This window comes from Copadichromis virginalis, linkage group LG16 (genome assembly GCF_057382275.1).
Source record: "Copadichromis virginalis isolate Kocher_CV1m ecotype Utaka linkage group LG16, C_Virginalis_male_GT1.1, whole genome shotgun sequence".
In the NCBI taxonomy this organism is placed as follows: Eukaryota; Metazoa; Chordata; class Actinopteri; order Cichliformes; family Cichlidae; genus Copadichromis; species Copadichromis virginalis.
In genome coordinates, this window is record NC_140633.1 from 15,866,170 (window position 1) to 15,885,058 (window position 18,889).

Genomic DNA, 18,889 nt, shown 5'->3' on the forward strand with positions numbered 1-18,889 from the left:
GCGAAAAGTGTACGGAAACACCCGGAATAATAAAGAATAAAGAGAAACAGGAACTCAATAGTGTGGATGCCTATTAAGGCATCCACACAATAAACTGGAAGGGCAGATCCCATTTTTCCTTTTCTTCTGGGACAGCTCCCAATAATCATCAAAACTGCATCGTTTTTTTTGAAAATGTAGTTTATCGATAATTCTGGCACAACAAGCCTTTAGTTGCAAGGCTTGTTGCTTAAATGGGCTCATCCATGACCAGTTTTCTGATTTGATCACCTGTATACGACTGTCATTGTGTGGAGAGCTCTCCCCTCAAAATACTGCCTTAAGGAGGTTTTTGGAGATCCACATGAAAAATCAGCTACTGATGGAGCTTTTCCAGAACAAAGTTCTGATTGTGGAACCACAGAATTAGAAACATGTCAGAAACCAACCCTCGCTTTCACTAATTTATGCCACGACTGCAGCAGCATCATAAAGATAGATGTTATACTTTTCTCTTTTCCTGCAGCAACAGCGGCGGCAGCAGCAAATGTAGGTCAGAGAAACTAAGGTAGTTGGCCGACCTCGTATTTGCAAGCTTTTAGCATCTTATTATGCAATCCTGCTGCTGTCAAACTGTGCAACCAGCTCTGCTATAGCCCACCAGGCACTTCATAGACAGTGGACAGAAATATGACCAGTAGTTGTTTTTTATAATGTGGATTCTACGTAAAGTAAGTTTGATGATATAATGTGAAATAGTATACTATGTAAATTCACAGATGTCTTATCTTACTCTTTAATTATTCTTGATAACAACCTGCCTGTTCAATCGCTCCATCACACTAGAGAAAAAATAGGACTGCACACAACACTAGTGGGCAACACTAGTTCAATACTGTTACCTATGAAGGCAATAGTATTTTATGACTTATGAGATGAATCATCATCAATTTGTAAATTCTGAACAGATTTTAATGATCACTAAATCACTGATTTTTACTGTCCACAATAATTAGTCAACGCAAAAACACACGTCAGCTTTTCATGTACTATACATGAAACACATTGGGTCAAGTTTTGCTGTTTAAATGTGCTATAGGCTATAAATAAAACAGTGACATAGCGCTGCTCAATTAATCAAATTTTAATCTAAATTACGATCTGGGCTTTCAACGATCATTAAAAATGACTGAGCCGATTATTAGCACCTCCCTCGAGCTTTACTCTCGCGCTGCTCCGTGTGGCAAATCGAGCGCACCTCTCTGCGTTTCGAACATGCCTCACAACAATTAAGAGGACCCGAGCTTCGGGAAAGCTAAGCAGAAGTTATTTGGGGAGGAGAGGATAATGGCTGCTGAAGAAAGAATGCCGTTGGTTGAAGAGAGAGGTAAAAGAGCTTCAGTGGTGTGGAAACATTATGGGTTCGCGGAGTCAGACGTGGATCAAGTAGACATAATGTGTAAACTTTGCTACGGTGTCGTAGCTGCACCACAGAGCAACACTACAAATTTATTCAATCATTTGAAGACACAAGGCACAGACACAAAGTGACATACGATCAAACAATGAAGGAGCATAGAGAAAAACTCTCAACAACACCTGCTTCATCCTCACAGACCTCCATTCACGCACGCTACCCTGTACAACGCCACTAAATATCCCATCAGCTCCCAGAGACACAAGGAGATAACAATTTTCAGTGAAATAATCGTGATTATCATTTTTTCCATAATCGAGCAGACTTACAGTGACATTTATTTTATTTTTTTATCTCATAATTATCATTTAAAATAAAAACCATAGGCAACAGTTCCACACACCAACATCAATCCCTGTCCTGATGAGGACACGTTTTTCTTTTAGCGTTTCGGTATGAAGACAAAGCCAACAACACAAAGCAAAGTTGGTCCAAAATGGCTTCAGACAGTGATGAGCAGCCTGACTGCTCATAACTGCTTTTACTACCAGCTGAAGTTCAGCCTCTGGCTGCTGGGCTGGGCTTTCACTTGGCTCTATCATCACTCTGGGTCCCGGCTAATGTTGTGTTAGCATGCTGTCTGCCCAGGAAGCTTGCAAAAAGACAAAACTGTGTCATCAGTATAATACAGTTGTTTCTGTCCTGGGAGTGGTTTGCACTACTCACCACCACGCTCTTTTCCTTTTGTGTAATCAAGATAAAAATCCATGTCCACAACTGAAAGGCTGTAAACCACTGTTTGATGTTTTTTTCTATTTCTATCCACTTGTGCAGATAACTGAAGAGCCTTTTCTAACTCTTTAACACGTTACAGCCAACACTGATCAGCAAACAGCAAACGCATTAACACCGTCTATAACATTATATAGTTAGCAATATGCTATAACCAGTTGATCTTCAGGCTGGCAATAGTGAGACACTCTCACTATTGCCAGCCTGAGCTACAAAGTGATATTACAACCATGTAAGGCATGCTTATCTCTGTGAAATCTGTTCATTGCAAGGTAAATGATGAGGTTAAGCACATTTGCATAGCTCTTTCAGGTAAATTGCAGCGTGGGTGAACTTTTAAAAACTGCCTTGGTAGTTCTAAACTTTTACAAAGTACTCCGAACAGCAGCTACTGTTGCCATTTGTCTATTCATTGCCATTTAAAACAGATGGTTCTGGACATCACTGCAAACTTTATTATTCATTGTTCACTTGAGAACTCTGGAAACTTGTTATCTTCACAGCTGCACCATTCAAACAAACTTTGTTTGTGTGGGATCTTTTGTGGAAGTTATTGTAATGGTGTAAAACTCAGCCTCACTACTGCAAATCAGATATAAGTAAGAATCAGATCCAGGGTCAGTTTGCATGTTCCACATAACTTTCTGACACACACTTTGGCCCACATGTTCTCCCGAGGCAGCCTGCCAGAAGTTAACAAAAAGGGTGTTTCGACATCCAAAGCCAAAGAAAACCTGATTCACGAGCTACTGGTACCGGGAGGTATTTGACTAACCAAATTACATCCTGATGTGAAAACAAAATAATGACTCTTTAATTTTGCTCTTGCATATATTTGTACAAGCCTCTCATAGCCTTTTGAGAGACTTGTACAAAACTTCATCACTTTGAAATTTGAACCAAAGAAGTGTAGTCGCACGCCTCTTTAGTCCAGCAAAGCCTCTGTTCTCTGTAAATGCCTGCTAGTGTGTGGCTACAGGCATCAAAATGACAACACACTTTCAGTCGTTGTAAACATTAATCATGTCGTGGCAATGAAAAATCAGGCCTCTCCTTACACTCAGTAAAAGAGTACATAGAGTACATAGGATTGAGTGTTTGTCTTGTAGCTCATTAGTTCTTTAAATTACATACCCCATGTTCTATTTGGATATATGTGACATGTTAGTGTGTACATGACGTTCTCACTGTATTTCTGTGTTATTTATTGTTGGCATTTGTGTCCCTGATGGCATTACGGTGTTGTTGGGGGTCCTAGCTGCCCCTGTGGTGCCACATTGCTTACAGTAAAGATTTTTCAGAATGAATCCATTTGTTGAGGAGTCTAGAGCTTCACATCTGTACGAGCGTGCCTGTCACCGTAGTGGCACTTATTTCCATGGTTACAGTGATCCAGGATGGCCTATGAAAGCTTGCCTCCTGCAGACATTGGTGTGTGCTCTCATTACAGCCCAGTGTGTGTCCTTTCCAGCTGAGAGATGGGTAAGGAGAAGAGTGACGGAGGGCAAAAGCAAAGCTTGTGGGAGAAAAAGGTCCTAGTAGTATGGGAGTAATAAAACAATAAAAACTTCTCAAGAGAGACTCTCGACACAACAATGGAGAACACAGATTGATGCTGAGAGATGAAGAAAATGAAACAGCAACTAAAGCTGTGATAGTCGTGATGGGGACTGTCACTGGGGATCCTTCCAGTTATTAGTGCTAATCACAATGAATTAAGGGTTTAAACCTAACAGCATTAAAAGCTGCATACTACTGTATGTGAATCATGTCATGTTCCCATGAGATTATTAATAATGCACCCAAAAGCATTTCCTCTGTTGTATATCTGGTGTGGTGTGATGCACAGCTGCACAGTAAATGTCGCAATATTTTCCAATATTTTTTCAGTAGAACTTTTCCTTCTAAAAGTAAATTTTTTTTGCACACCACCGCAGGTCGGTACCAGGACCCTTGGAGTTCCACAAGTCTCCATATGATTAAAGTCCTTCCACAAGTATGCCTGCCAACTTGACAAGTATTTGTTATTATTCTTGTAATGTTTCTGACCATATTAATATAAGAGCAGAGAAATCTGTGAACACTATAGGTCAATGAACATGATGCATCCAAAAAACACCCCCCAAAAAGCTGTTACAGGTTGTTTCAACAGACTGAGATATACTGGTGGTGGCTACTATTACCACACATAGGTTATTTTATGACTTACTGGTCCATTACGCTAAACAGGATAAGACTGTCCACTATGGCCCTTATATAATATTAATAATAGGTTATAAGGCCTATGTTAGTCTAAACAAATGATCTTTAGCTGATAATTTAGCCTACACAGGCCAGTGTTAGCTCATATGTTATCTTTAACAAACAAGCTTAATCTGCTGCATAGTCTTATCCAGACATTTGACTCAGTAAGACAAGCCCCAGTTTAGCCCAACTAAAATAATGCTAGTACTAAACAGCTAACTATTAGGATAAACTTAAAGGTGCTGACTAACTTTATAATTTTAACTTTTTCCTGACAAATGCGTGGAAGGCACTACTTTGTTTGTCTTTTGTAATTTGCAGATGACTTTAGGTGATAAATCTGTAATCTCAGAAAATGTTAGTCTGGAATGATTTTACAGCACATATCTTAATAAGTTAAAAAAAAAACACAAGCTACTTGGGATTTTCTGTAATATACAATAATAAAAGTATACATAAAGTCTCAAATACACTTTCCCCCAATAATATTTGGTTAATTGTCCCTTAGTAGGTATTAGCGAAAGGCGACACTGTTGATAGCCATGAACAAGCTTCTGCTGGATGGATATGTGTTCATTTAAATTGGTTTGGGAAGGCCATTCCAGAAACTTAAGCCTAGATGACTTCATTCATGTCAAAACAAGTTTTGATGTGTGTTTACATCAGTGACTGTAGAAATCAGTCTACAGTCACTGGTCGAAACAGTGTCCAAATTTGGACCATCTAGTGCTTGATTTGAAGTTCAAAAACTGGGGGATAGCCCTCCTTCATTATTCCATCCACTTTGTGTAATGTACCAGTAGCCCCAGAGCATGATGCATGATGCTATTACCATATTTGCGAGATGGTGCAGTGTTCTTAGATTTAAAAACCTCTTCTTCTTTCAGATCCTGACAAAGTGGTGACACATCTGAATAACTTTTACTTACATAAAATGCTGAAACTAATGATCTTGGAATCTGCAGTTGTTTGGAAATAGCTCCAGAAGATTTCTACTGTACTCTTACTTAGATCTTCACTGAGTTTTTTGGACTTTTCTATTGTTCTGAGTATCGACCAACCCAGTTAAAAGAGATTGTAGCCACTACCACTTGCAAGTAAGCTTTTTAACCATTCTAAATACAAACGCTAACAAGACAGGCAAGGAGAACGAAGGAAGTAAACACACAGAAAGCCACACGAGGAGCTAACCATCAAAATAAAACAGGAAGTAAACTGTCACATGAATAAAATCAGAGAATGGAAAACAAGGCAGAGAAAATGATTCATAACTGAAACCACAGTGAGGAATCCAACGATACAAAAGATTTTACACCTCTTGAATCCATTTGAGGAAAAAAAATAGTCTCAGCACCTTTAGCAATACAAGGCAGGACTGAACTCATCAGAGATGGATTTTGTTTTGTTTGAATACTTTTTCTGGAGTGTCAGCAGTTATTAGGTTAGTTCTGTTTTTGATTAGCACTGTTTCTTCAAGTAATTGGCAGGTAGGCCAAGAAATCACAGCCCTGCATTCAGACTGTCTCAGGTTCTTAGACTGCTTTTGGATGTGCTTTGAACTTGGGTATCAGCTAGTCCTTTGACTTGGTTTTGAACTGGAATCATGATTTCAAACTTAAACTTGAAAATATGAATGTCGGACAGTTTATACTGTTAAGAGGCTAAAACTCTATTTTACGCTGGTTTTAGTTTTACTGGTTGGACTGGTTTTGGACTTAAATAATTTAGTACTTTAAGACTGGTTTTTGATCTGACTCTTGGAAAACTTGTCATAGTTCATCTTTAGGTGTCATTTTATTCTTTCTGAAGTTAACCCCAATAATGATGCTGGACTGATCAGATGTCTTTCCATATGCTGCATGATCAATGAATGATCTGAGGTGTGTAAATTATGTGTACTACAGTATTATATGAGCAAAAAGTGAAGTTTTTAGAGGAAGTATATGCTCTATAATTCAACCTTGACATAATAACATATCCTTTGTATTTTAAAAAATACAGAATAAATATCTTTGGGTAGTGACTAAAAGTATTTTTCAGAGTTACAGGGGATTTTGGTTTATGCCAACACCCTGTGTGCTTTTCTGCATAGTACTTGAACCACAAAAGCTGTTTTGTGCTATAAGGGATTTCATTAATAAGAAGCACGAATCACACAAATACTCTGCACCTTAAACCACAGCATGTAACAAGGATGGGGTCATACTGAGGAACAGAGATGTGGATGGATGGACGAGAAAAAGCGGAGAATGAAGGAGTTGATGATTGACTAAGAAAAGATGGGTGGCAACACTGAGACAAGAGAGCTGGCGGGAAAGATACAGCTAGCCAGAAACAGATTATGATAAATGTCATTCTATTATTGCCTGAATAGAATTTAGGACAGCAGAGGGAGGGACGGCGAGACAGAGGAAGACTGAGAGAAATCGAGCAGCTGAAGCGAGAACAAGTGTGTTGGCGGTTAGTAGAACGGTAAGTCCAGAAGTGTGTCAGGACATTTTGCAACACCTGTACACACACCGTGACACACTGCTTAGAGTGTTTCTCCTACTGTAAGAAGCAAAAAATGTTTGCTGTGAAAAAGTATTTGAGACAAGTTTAATATATACAACTCAATCCAAAGCCTGTGATCATTTTATAACCTTTCAGTGTAACTATAGCCAATGGGCAAACAGTTGGACACCAGTATATTTAAAGGCTTCAGATAAGAATTACTCTGAGGCTAATTAAGATTCCAAGGGGTACATAGGACTAGAAATTTCTTCATAGCAAGTCATCCAAACCACGCAGCAGCAGATTAATTACTAATCTCATGTTGTGGATCTTTGCTGTGCTAATGTGTTTACGTTATCTTAACAATAGCTCTGTTGATATATGTTTATTAAATCTCTCAATCAGGCATTCTAACTTCTCTAACTTTTCTCTGTTAAACTGAGTAAATCCTTTTCTTTTGATGCCTAGAATTTTATTGTAACACCTGAGTGAGCAGCTACACTGAACATATTGGAGATGAAAGAATATTATCTCTCAGCAATGCTAGTGTTTGAGTTTGGGAACCAAATATGTTTGGACCGGGAAATGGCTAATGACATAAGACTTGTTGTAGTATTAATGAGGTAGTCTCCTTCTTGTCCTTGTTTTATGTGTTATATAAAGTGTTACAGTAGTTCCTATAAATGGAAGATGCTCATATTGAAATGAAAGTCCTGTGAACCACAAAGCTGTGGTAATCTTTCATTGTGCCGTCTGTTATTCTCTTATTTTATCAGCTACAATACATTTCACATTAAATGTTGTATTTTGTTTGTACTTCACTGCATAGTAACAAGAGTTGTATATTGATATGTTATATGAGCTATGAGAGAGATTAGGGCTGGGCGAAATGGCCTAAAATTCATATCTCGATATTCTTTAGCTGGATGGCGATATACGATATATATCTCGATATTTTTTAAAGCCATAAAGTAAGAACAAAAAGAGAGTTCTTAGTCAGAGCTGTGTCCCAGATCTCACACAGACCCTTTTATTAACAATAACAAGAAAAAATTACTCAGAATTATCAGCATTTATTCAATGATAATTCTCCATAAATACAATAAAACAATGTTGTTTTTGTGCATAACAAAAAGCTCACAATTGTGCAGTCAAACTGTAAACTAAAAGACGTTGAGCATAATAACAAAGACAGATTTCGCAGCTGCTCTGTTCCCAAGTTCTACTGCGTGACCTTGAGTGTGAAATCCACTTCGTAACCATGTCTCTTACAGGTGCCATTTGTCGTCCTTATACGCACACAATACGGTAATATTACATTGAAGCACAGTATGTATCACTCTGCGAGGCTCCAGACTACGGTAGCCGTAATGCTCCAACAATCCATCCATGCGGTTAGGCTACGTTCACACTGAAGGTCTTAATGCTCAATTCCAATTTTTTGATCAAATCCAATTTTTTTGTCTGTCTACAAATAAAATGTGACAGCAAACGCGCTCTAGTGTGAACCCTCAAAGCAGCCCACATGTGCAAAAGAAGACGTCACACACAACGTGCTCTGTTTAGATCCAGACCAAACAGTATTGTTTGACTGATGGCCCTTAATTAGAGCTGGGCGATATGAGATTTTTTCATATCACGATATGTTTTTTTCATTTCAGGCGATAACGATATCTATCACGATATAAGCCAAATAACTATATTTGTAAGATTTAAATGTGCCGTTGCTCACAAGTAAAATGTGAAATAATCAGCAGCTTGGTTTTATTTAAATATTTATTTCCCATAATAAGTTCAACAGGGTAGATGTACTTAAGGAACATGAGACTTTTTCAGATAAATAAAGGCAAATATTGCAAACTACACAAAAGGCAGCCGCTAAAGCGTTTAAGTTTCAAAATAGAACAAACGAAACAGACTAAATTGTCAATTCCACTTAGAAACAAAATATTAATTCTAAAAATAAATCTTAGTTTGTTTTACAGAAGAACAGACAAAACTGACTAACTTTTGTCAATATCAAATAAACTGAGAACTAAAAGGAAATTCTCAATCTCTCCTTGTTGTATAGCTGAGCTTTTCAAACAGTTTTAACAGTTACTTTAGTCTGACAAAAGCCGAATGACGAATTAGCGCTTCCAGTCAGAGACTGAGGCTACGTCCACACGTACACGGGTATTTTTGAAAACGGAGATTTTCCGTTTTCGTTTTAAAAAATAATCCCGTCCACACATAAAGGCAGAAATGAAGGAAAACGCTGCTATGAACATGCCAAAGCAGCAGGTGGCGCTAGATTCCTAACCGTGCAGAAATGTTGGCCAATCAGAAGTCTAGAAGCCTCGGTGGAAAAAAGTAAACAAAGCTGGGGCATAGAAGCAGAACCGAGTCGTATGTGTGGACGGACAGTAACTGTGTGTATATGTAAGCATTTAAACACTGCAGAGAGTAGAATTAACAGTATTGTAGAAATTCATTTCACCGAAACAATAACGTGGCGCAGTGTGACGCATGCTCCAGTTTATTGTATTTCCAGACTTGCTTTCGGCACAATTTACAGTGCACGCTACTCTGTTTTTTGTCAGACTTGAAATAGCCGAAATACCTTCACACTACGGAACTTCTTTGGCTCTTCCGTTTGACAATCTCTCCGGCATTGGAACCATCATCTTTTTTCTCTTCGGTCACGCTCGGTTGATTTTTCTAGTCGGCACACTCATTTCCTCCATTACCCGCTGGCTGCTTCCCAAACAAACACACGTGCGGCTTGGCACTTGTGCTGTACGTAACAAGCCACGCGACGTGACGCTGCGGCTGTGATTGGTTCGGCTCTGCGCTACTTAATTTGGATTGGCTGACCTTTTTTTTTTTTTTTTCTTTGAGGACAAGAGCGGCGAGGTCTATCGCGATAGCTTAATTTCTCTATCGAGTAAAAGTTATATTGCGATACATATCGTTATCGTTCTATCGCCCAGCTCTACCCTTAATATAAAGACTTGTTTGCAAAACATGCCGTAAAAGGTAGCAATGCCATGGATTTATTCCACCAGTCAGCCAACCACTGCAAAATTAGGAATACTTTAAACTGCACAGGTCAGCGTCTCCCTGCACGCCAACGAAAACTTAAATTAACCAGCTATGATACCTGTGACTGTTCTTGGTCAGTGGTTTTTATAGTCACTATCTAGACTCTTGTTTCTGTAATTTGAGGTCATGACAATTTTTATTTTACAACTTGTATATGTTATAAGCACAAAAGAGCACCTTTTTAATTTCAGTTGTTTTATTTTGTCCCGTGAACTCTTGCTCGATGTACTTTTTTATTGCTGTGATCTTTTGTTTGGTAAAGATCTGGTGTTGACCACAGAGACAGATGTCATTTCTGAAAAGCCTCTGTGTGCAACCGATGGTTTAAAAAAGTGGGTTAAATAAAAGTTTCAATTCATTCAGATATTTTGTATTCAAAGAAATTTAGGCACTATGTGATTGAAAATAACATTTATTTTTGGATGTTATTTAAACATATCGTGATATATATTGTGTATCATGATATAGCCCAAAAATATCGCGATATTAGATTTCTTCATATCGCCTAGCCCTAATTGGAATGTCATGAGAGTAGAATCTAATAATGAATAATAGAATTTCATAGTAAAGGATGGAAACTCGAGAGCAATACAATAAACAACAAATACAAAATATTAAACATTATTGTGCAGCACGTAATATCGACAGCGCACAGTGTGCTTTGAGGTAGGAGCCAAAAAGGGTGTCGTGTACACCTGTGAGCATGAACGCGCTTGTTTTTAAAAGGTTCCTTCATGTAATGATCTGCTAGAGGGTGTGGGGAGCCACAGCCCCGTCCTCCAGGGCATGAAGCAGGTATGGAGGAGATCAAGACTCCAGACATCTAGAGGCCCTCAGAGCACAAGAGACCAAGGAAGACCAACAGAGGGGCAGCTGCACCACTATCCCAGAAAGAGCTGAGGAGAGTCCCAGATGAGAGGTCACTCAGCAGGAGTGAGCCGGTGTGTACCTGGGCGCCCACCCCCAGACACAAAGAACCACCAACGCACCAATGTCTGAGGGCGTCTGCCACCGGCAGGGGAAGTGGTGGGGGGAGATAGGCCTCCATACCTCAGAGGTCCTGAGATGTCCCCAGAGAGGTGGCATCTGATACCCAACCTGACATATAGACACAGACATACAGGCACACACAGATACAAACATCCATTCCCACCGTCATGCTCTCATATGCACTTACTCCACACTCAACCAACGTGGAGACAGACATAGAGAGACACTGTACACACAATCACACTCCCCAAGCGTACTCTAAGAACCGGGTCTAGGTACCCTTGCCCCTGGAGGGGGAAACTGCACCCAGACCCAGGTGGTGTTACCCTTTTCCCTGCGGTGGGGAGAAGCAGACTGCCTCGACTCTGCAGCAGCAGGGAGGCTCCAGACCCCAGTCGGACGACCAACTCCTCCTCCTGGCCCCCCGCTCCAGCAGGTTGCAGAGAACGGGAGTGTGAGAAGACTCCAAACCTCCCTCCGCCCGCTCATATGTAGTGTTGATGCATGTATGTTCTAAGGTGCATTTAAAACCCAGGAGGGCATGGAGCTACCTGCCAGAGAGCAGTAGGTAAGCGCATAGCCCCTCCTGATAGCCCTCAGTGTCTATGTGTATTTAAAATTGAGAGGTGGGCAATGATGCCAGGGGTGAGGTGTACACCCTGATGGTCTTTTGGAGCCCGTGTAGCGTGCCCACCCCCAAGATCCTATATGTATGTGTTATGAGAGTGTGAGTAATGTGAATGTCTAAGTTGTGGGATAAAATTGAGGCACAGGCAGCCAGAAGGGGACAGCACATGCAGGGCCTGCACCCCAAGGCCCTGCATGTGTGGGTGATTGTGGTGGAGCGGGAAGAGGGAGGCAGCTGGAGATGGGGAGGGAAGGAAGGGAGGGGCAAGTGACCCCTCCCTGGGGCCAGCTCCCCCACTGACCCCAGTAGGCACCCCCATACTCCGCAACCCGCCAGGGAAAGGAGGCCCAGGATGGAAACTCTTAGTACAGAATGGATTGTCATGACACAGCAGAATCGACTGTAATGTCGTAGCATAGAATGGAGAGCTAAAATACAAATTCAAATTTGATAACACTAAATGGAATATCAGTATAGAATGGACTCTCATAATACCACCTGGAATGTCATAGTATAGAATGGAATGTCATGACGTAGAATCAAATTTTGTAATACAAATTGGAACGCCAACGAGGCAGCACGGTGGCACGGTGGTTAGCACTGTTGCCGCACAGCAAGAAGGTCCTGAGTTCAATTCCACCATCAGGCCGGGGTCTTTCTGTGTGGAGTTTGCATGTTCTCCCCGTGTTTGCGTGGGTTCCCTCCGGGTACTCCGGCTTCCTCCCACCGTCCAAAGACATGCAGCTTGTGGGGATAGGTTAATTGGAAAATCCAAATTGCCATTAGGTGTGAATGTGCGAGTGAATGTGAGTGTGAATGGTTGTCTGTCCCTGTGTGTTGGCCCTGCGACAGACTGGCGACCTGTCCAGGGTGTACCCTGCCTCTCGCCCTATGACAGCTGGGATAGGCTCCAGCGCCCCCCGCGACCCTGAAAAGGATAAGCGGAAGCAAATGGATGGATGGATGGAAATTGGAACGCCATAACATAAATATTAATACTCCAAAAGTTGATTCTGTTCATCTGGACGTACCGTTTTGTGGGAGAAACGTTTCGTCACTCATCCAAGTGACTTCTTCAGTCTCAGCTGACTGCAGCTTATAAACAGTACATTTGCATAATGACTGAAACCAGCCCACTGAGGGAACAATGGGCTGGGAGGTCAGTTCCTTCATTATAATTATGCAAATTCTCATGACCATTGATCAACAACCACTGACCAAAACCCACTGATCAAAGACCACTGATCAATGGCCATGAGTACCATTCACAGAGAGTTGGGGAATGGCTGCAATCACATCATTGTAAGATGGTGAAAGATGTACCCTTAGGCCCCCTCCTCGATTCAGAGATGGTCTTTCCCTTTTCACGTAAATGGCCTCCTTGACTCCGCGCTCAAACCAGCGTTCTTCCCTGTCCAGGATGTGTACATCCTCATCCTTGAATGATGCAAAAAGACTGGAAGATAGCAGATCTTATTTCATTAAATGCTTTTAAGTCCAGATTGAGAGAGCCAGAGAAAAATGTTTTTAAAATGTAATTGTTATTTATAATATGTATGTAACTTTGTAATTTCAACGTGTTGTCGCCTCTTGGCCAGGACTCCCTTGAAAAAGAGGTTTTTAATCTCAATGGGACTTTTCCTGGTTAAATAAAGGTTAATAATAATAATAATAATGAAAGAGTGTCCACTGGCCTGTAGGTGTAACCTGGCCTGACGAGGTAGCTTTTCTGTGTTGTGCCATCCACTTCGCCAGAGGTTGATTGGTTTCCCCGATGTATAAATCCTGTATAAATATAATCCAGAATCAACTTTTGGAGCTTTACTTTCCTGGATGATTGAGCATGCATCAAGACATAAATATTAAATTATTTATATTTTTATGCTTTTTAAACTATATGAATGTATTCAACTCGTCTCTCATCTTATTTTTTATGGAATAGAATGTGAGTATAGAATTTAATGTAACAGTACAGAAGGTAATGTCATAATACAAAATGAATGCTTTAGTATAGAATGAAATGTCAAAGCAATGCAGTATGGCATCATACTCCAAGGATTTTATTTATGTACCCTGTCTCCCACCAGTGGGAGGGTTTGCTAGTATAAATAAGAAGAATGATGAAAAACATAAAGAGAATAGGCGTTTGCAAGACTTGCTTGTTGCTGAACTTGCATGCTCGCTATGCAGGCGTTTTTGGTCTATCTGAAGAAAGTGAAACTCGGCCAACAAGCTAAATATGTCTAAAGGAAACAAAGTTATGTTGGTAGTTGACATTAGGTGAGCTGAGATGTGTGTTAACTGGTACTGACTTGAGGTTCTGTGTGCTTGATTAAAAATAGAAAACAGTGAAAGTAAGACACAGAAGACTTGCCCAGCTGTGAGGCCCTCACCATGCTGCCAGCATGGGCTAACTGCAAGACGATTGTGTATGTGTGTTGGAGGAGGCACAGGACAGGTTTTCCAGCTAAAGAGTCAAGCTAAGCTAACACTTACATATATATATATATACTAACTAGCATGCTCTATGGAACACTACAGTTGTTTTTATTCTTAAGAAAAAATAAACATTATGTAACGTAATTGGCTTATGTAACAAAGTGAAGTCGCTACACATAGAAATAAGTATGCCTACACACACACACACACACACACACACACACACACACAGACACACACATTTACTTAGACAAATGCACATGAGAAACAAATGCAGGTCGCATGGTCATATGAAGAAGAGGTAAACACACGCGTTCACACTGAGACATAAACACATTTAAAATAAACAGGAGCTCTATTACGTGCAGCATTTATGTCATTTTCATAGTAAGCAACAGGCCTGCGCACACACACATTGTGACCCCAGCAGCCCACCGGATATCTTTGTGTGTTTGTGTTGCTGTTGAAAGCAACATGGGAATACTGTCTGGTTAGTCTGATTCCCACACACACAGACTATGGGAGCAAATTCATGTCAATGAGCATGACTCTTGATTTTGCCTGTGCGCTCTTTGCAAGGTTTCTGTTCAAGAGGACGTTATACATCATTCACAATTATATCTGCTTGCCTGGACATGCGTCTTCCTCTGTGTGGACATAAGCCTGGTTGCCTACCTCTAAATAGCTCAGTGAAGGGGTTAAAGTGAATCACCAGTAATCCTTGAAGCTTTTCTGTTGCAAAGGCCAAACATATTTAAAAATGTTAAATCTTGGTTTGTCTGACTGTGCCTGAATAATCCTATGTAAGGTGCTGCAGAGCACTAGACTAAATGCATGCAACGTTGTGCTGCTAAAGTGAAACACAGCTGTGATGACGATGTGACGTAAGGTACTTTCTATTTACGAAACCGATGTGCGACTCTGCTAATGTCAGGTGAAATAAAAACGAAACGTGTTACTCACTCTACTGCATTTACTATGTAGGGTGTGGTGGATGAGTCACTGCTATAAATACATTAATGAGAACTGGATACCAGAGCTTAACAATAGGTCAGTTGAATGAAAACTGTTCTCTTGGCACAAATGGGAACAGCTGCGCATGCTCATTAGTGTTATCCCAAATGTTACTGCCACCGGTTTCTGCTTGGCCAGTAGACTTTATGTTTTCATAACAACGTGAATATAAAATGCACTTAATTAAACCTTGATTCAATTAAATTCAATTTTTTATATAGTAGTCAGATCACAACAGTAGCCATTACAAGGAGCTTTATATTTTAAGATAAAGACCCTACAATACTACGCCCAAAGACAACCCACCATGAGCAAGCACTTTGGCGATAGTGGGAAGGAAAAACTCCCTTTTAATAGGAAGAAACTTCTGGCAGAACCAGGCTCAGGGAGTGGCAGCCATATCTGTGACGGGCTGGAGATGACGGGAGGAAGACAAGACAAAAGACAGAGATGAATAATAACTCATAATTAAATTCAGAGTGGTGTATAAACACATGGTGAGTGAAAAGCGGTGAGAAAAGGAGAAGTGCTCAGTGCATCATGGGAAACCCCCGTCTTTGCAGCAATCTAAGGGAGGAGGTCTCTTGATCCAGTCCTAACTATAAGCCTAACCCTTAAAAAAGAAAATCTTAATCCTAATCTTAAAAATAAAGAGGGTAGAGTCTTATCCAAAGATACTTTGGACAGTGACAGCTAGACCCAAATGGGTAAATGAATGGGTAACATAGTTACTACAAATGGGCAAAACAATAACTACAGAGAATAAAAGATGTTTTTTGTTTGAGACTGTAAATAGTTTGATTTCCACTGTAAGGCGGGACATTTTAACATCAGGATGTCGTGGTATTAACTGCAGTTTTTGGCACTTCTGATTCTATAATCCACAAAGATTCATATCTACATTGTACTGTATTAACTGTTTGTCCCTTTGAAAACTGGTCCAGTTTGCTGGTGGGTCATGTTTACACTCTCCAAGCATAAGGAAATACTTTTAATTCATCCTGACCAAACTGGTTTCATAAAAGGTAGGCACTCATCAACAAACACACGTAGATTACTTAATTTAATAGACTACTCACACAGGAAAAACATTGAAACCACAATATTATCTCCAGATGCAGAAAAAGCGTTTGACAGAGTTAACTGGAAAATTTTATTTGCAACTTTACACAAATTTGGTTTTGGAAACTCTTTCATAAACTGGCTAAGAATATTATATAATTCTCCAACAGCTTGTGTCAGAACAAATGACCAAACATCCTCCAGCTTCTGTCTCCTGAGGGGCACCAAGCAGGGATGCCCACTCTCCCCTTCACTGTTTACAATTTATTTATCGAACCACTAGCAGCAGCACTTAGACAAGCTACAACAATTAAGGGCATAAAATGTAAGAACGTAGAACATAAAACCAGTCTCTATGCGGATGATGTGTTGCTTTTTCTCCAAAACTTACAAATCAACCTTTCTGAGGTAATTACTCTAATAAACTGGTTTTCAAGAGTTTCAGATTATTCAATTAACTGGTCAAAATCTACAGTTCTTCCAATTAACTGCTCCTTCCATAATTCTTCTTCTGCCCCACTACAATCTGGAAATATTAAATATTTAGGTATTAATGTCTCTCCTAAGCTTTCAGACTTAACTAAATTAAACCACACCCCACTTCTAAAGAAAGTAGAAGGCGATCTGACTAGATGGAAATCTCTACCCATATCACTCATGGGAAGGGTCGCCACTATAAAAATTATGATCTTGCCAAAAGTAAATTACTTATTTTTAATGATCCCAAACAAACCATCACAAGATTGGTTCAGATCTCTGGATTCGTATATTTCTAAATTCCTTTGGAAAGATAAACCCCCGCATATCAGCTTAAAACGCTACAAACCAAGGATAAAGGAGGATTAGATCTGCCTAATTTTTATTTATTTATTTTTCCTTTTGCCTGTCCCGTTTGGCTCTTTTGCCATCAGAATTGTTGTCTAAAGGCAAAGAAAGATGCCCAACGGATTTACTTTACCAAATTGACCATCCCGGCCTTGCCGTAATGGTCCATTTGATTCACCTTTTATTGTTTATTTTATTTTCACTTACTGAATACGGGACAGACTTGACTGGGGGAAAGAAGGGGAGAAAGAAAGAGGGAAAGAGAAACAGCTGAGAAGAGGGACGGGGGAGAAGGGCAAAAGACAAAAACCAACAGAACGGGCAGAAAAAAAGACTGTCCCAGAAAGAGCTGAGGAGAGTCCCAGATGAGGGGTCACTCAGCAGCCGCGGAGCAGAAGCCAGGGGGAGTTGCAGTGACACGCCTGTGAGCTCCGCCGGCAGCCAGCCGTGCCTGAGTGACCGAGCCCCAGGCCGAGAGGCCGGGGGCACCCCACCTCCGAAGTGGCCCGAGCGAGCCCCAGGCTCCAGGCCCCGATAAGCGGCTGGCAAGGAGTGAGCCGGTGTGTACCTGGACGCCCATCCCCAGACACAAAGAACCACCAATGCACCGATGTCTGAGGGAGTCCGCCACTGGCAGGGGAAGTGGTGGTAGGGGGAGATAGGCTGATAACAATTAGTTCAATCAATGCGGAGTTGCTTTAACCCCAAGTTAAGCGCGCGCACGAGGATACATAAAGCCCTGATTAGTGGAGCACAGATTAAGCGAGTCACCATGGAGACGGAGGGAAAGAAGGCGCGGTCAATGTATTTTACAGCGCTTGAGGCCGAAATTCTGATGGCAGTATAGGGCTTTGGAGCGTGATGTCACGGGGGTGGGCGATAACATGCAAATTTTGCGGAAAAAAAGTAACACAGCCTCAGCTGCAAAAGAAAGGGAGCATGCATGGCAAAACATTGCCGACAGAGTCAATGCATGAGTGTTAATTTAAACATTGATCTAGGGATTTCCACCCATTTAACACGTTATTTTATTATATTTTATTTTATTTTTTCTTTCATACATTTTATTTTGTGATGTGATTTGAGGGCAGGTGCAACCCAACAGGCCCCAAACGTTCCTGGCAGCAAGTAAAAATGAAATATAAAAATATAGTCCAAACAGGTAAGGTGTAATTGTATTATGAGCCATAGTGCTTGGTCTGTTTGTCCGATGTAAATCAATTGCAGTTAGAGGCTACATTAATTTCCCCTCTGTAAGCACTTATTGAAATTATCTGAGCACATTACAAGTACATATTTGCTTACTCTGTATGCTCAAATGTGACCCGTTATAGCCAACAGAAAAAAAGCGGAGGCCTGAAAAACAGGTGGGGGTCCTCCACCACCACCACTCACAGAGGCTGAGCAGTTGGCTTCCACATTTGTGATAATGTTGGCAGCATCACATATGATCTTCACAGTGCAGAGAACACAAATTAGCATCCATTACTATAATGAAATAATTTGTTAGTTTGAAATGCTACAGGGAACTATGTACCTGTACATTAATGCTGTGGAAAGACTTCCTGTTCACATAGTCTCCTTCATTTACTGAAGGAGCAATGATTGGAATGTGAGTGCCATCTATACAGCCAATCACGCCTGGGAACCGTGGGAATAAATGTAAAATTTAAGTAGTAGTTCAAGTATCACCACATCATGAATTAAGTTTTGTTCATCCTGATACCTGCAATTTTGTGGCATCCCTCTTTGATAAATCTTGTGGGTCTATGACCGGGGAACACCACAAACGAGTACAGGAGACGTTTCAACTGTAACATTCCTGACTGCCCGACAGACGGTAGCCTTGGAAACGTGCTCAGCGTCACCAATATTATACAGAAAGCTCCCGTTTGCAAAAAAACGAAGTGCAATACAAATAA

General features: G+C 40.7%; 1 protein-coding gene across 1 annotated transcript in view; it reads left to right on the forward strand.

Moving 5' to 3' along the window:
- plcl1 (phospholipase C like 1) overlaps positions 1–18,889 on the forward strand; it is a 131,136-nt gene that overhangs the window by 36,786 nt on the left and 75,461 nt on the right. The window lies entirely within an intron of this gene.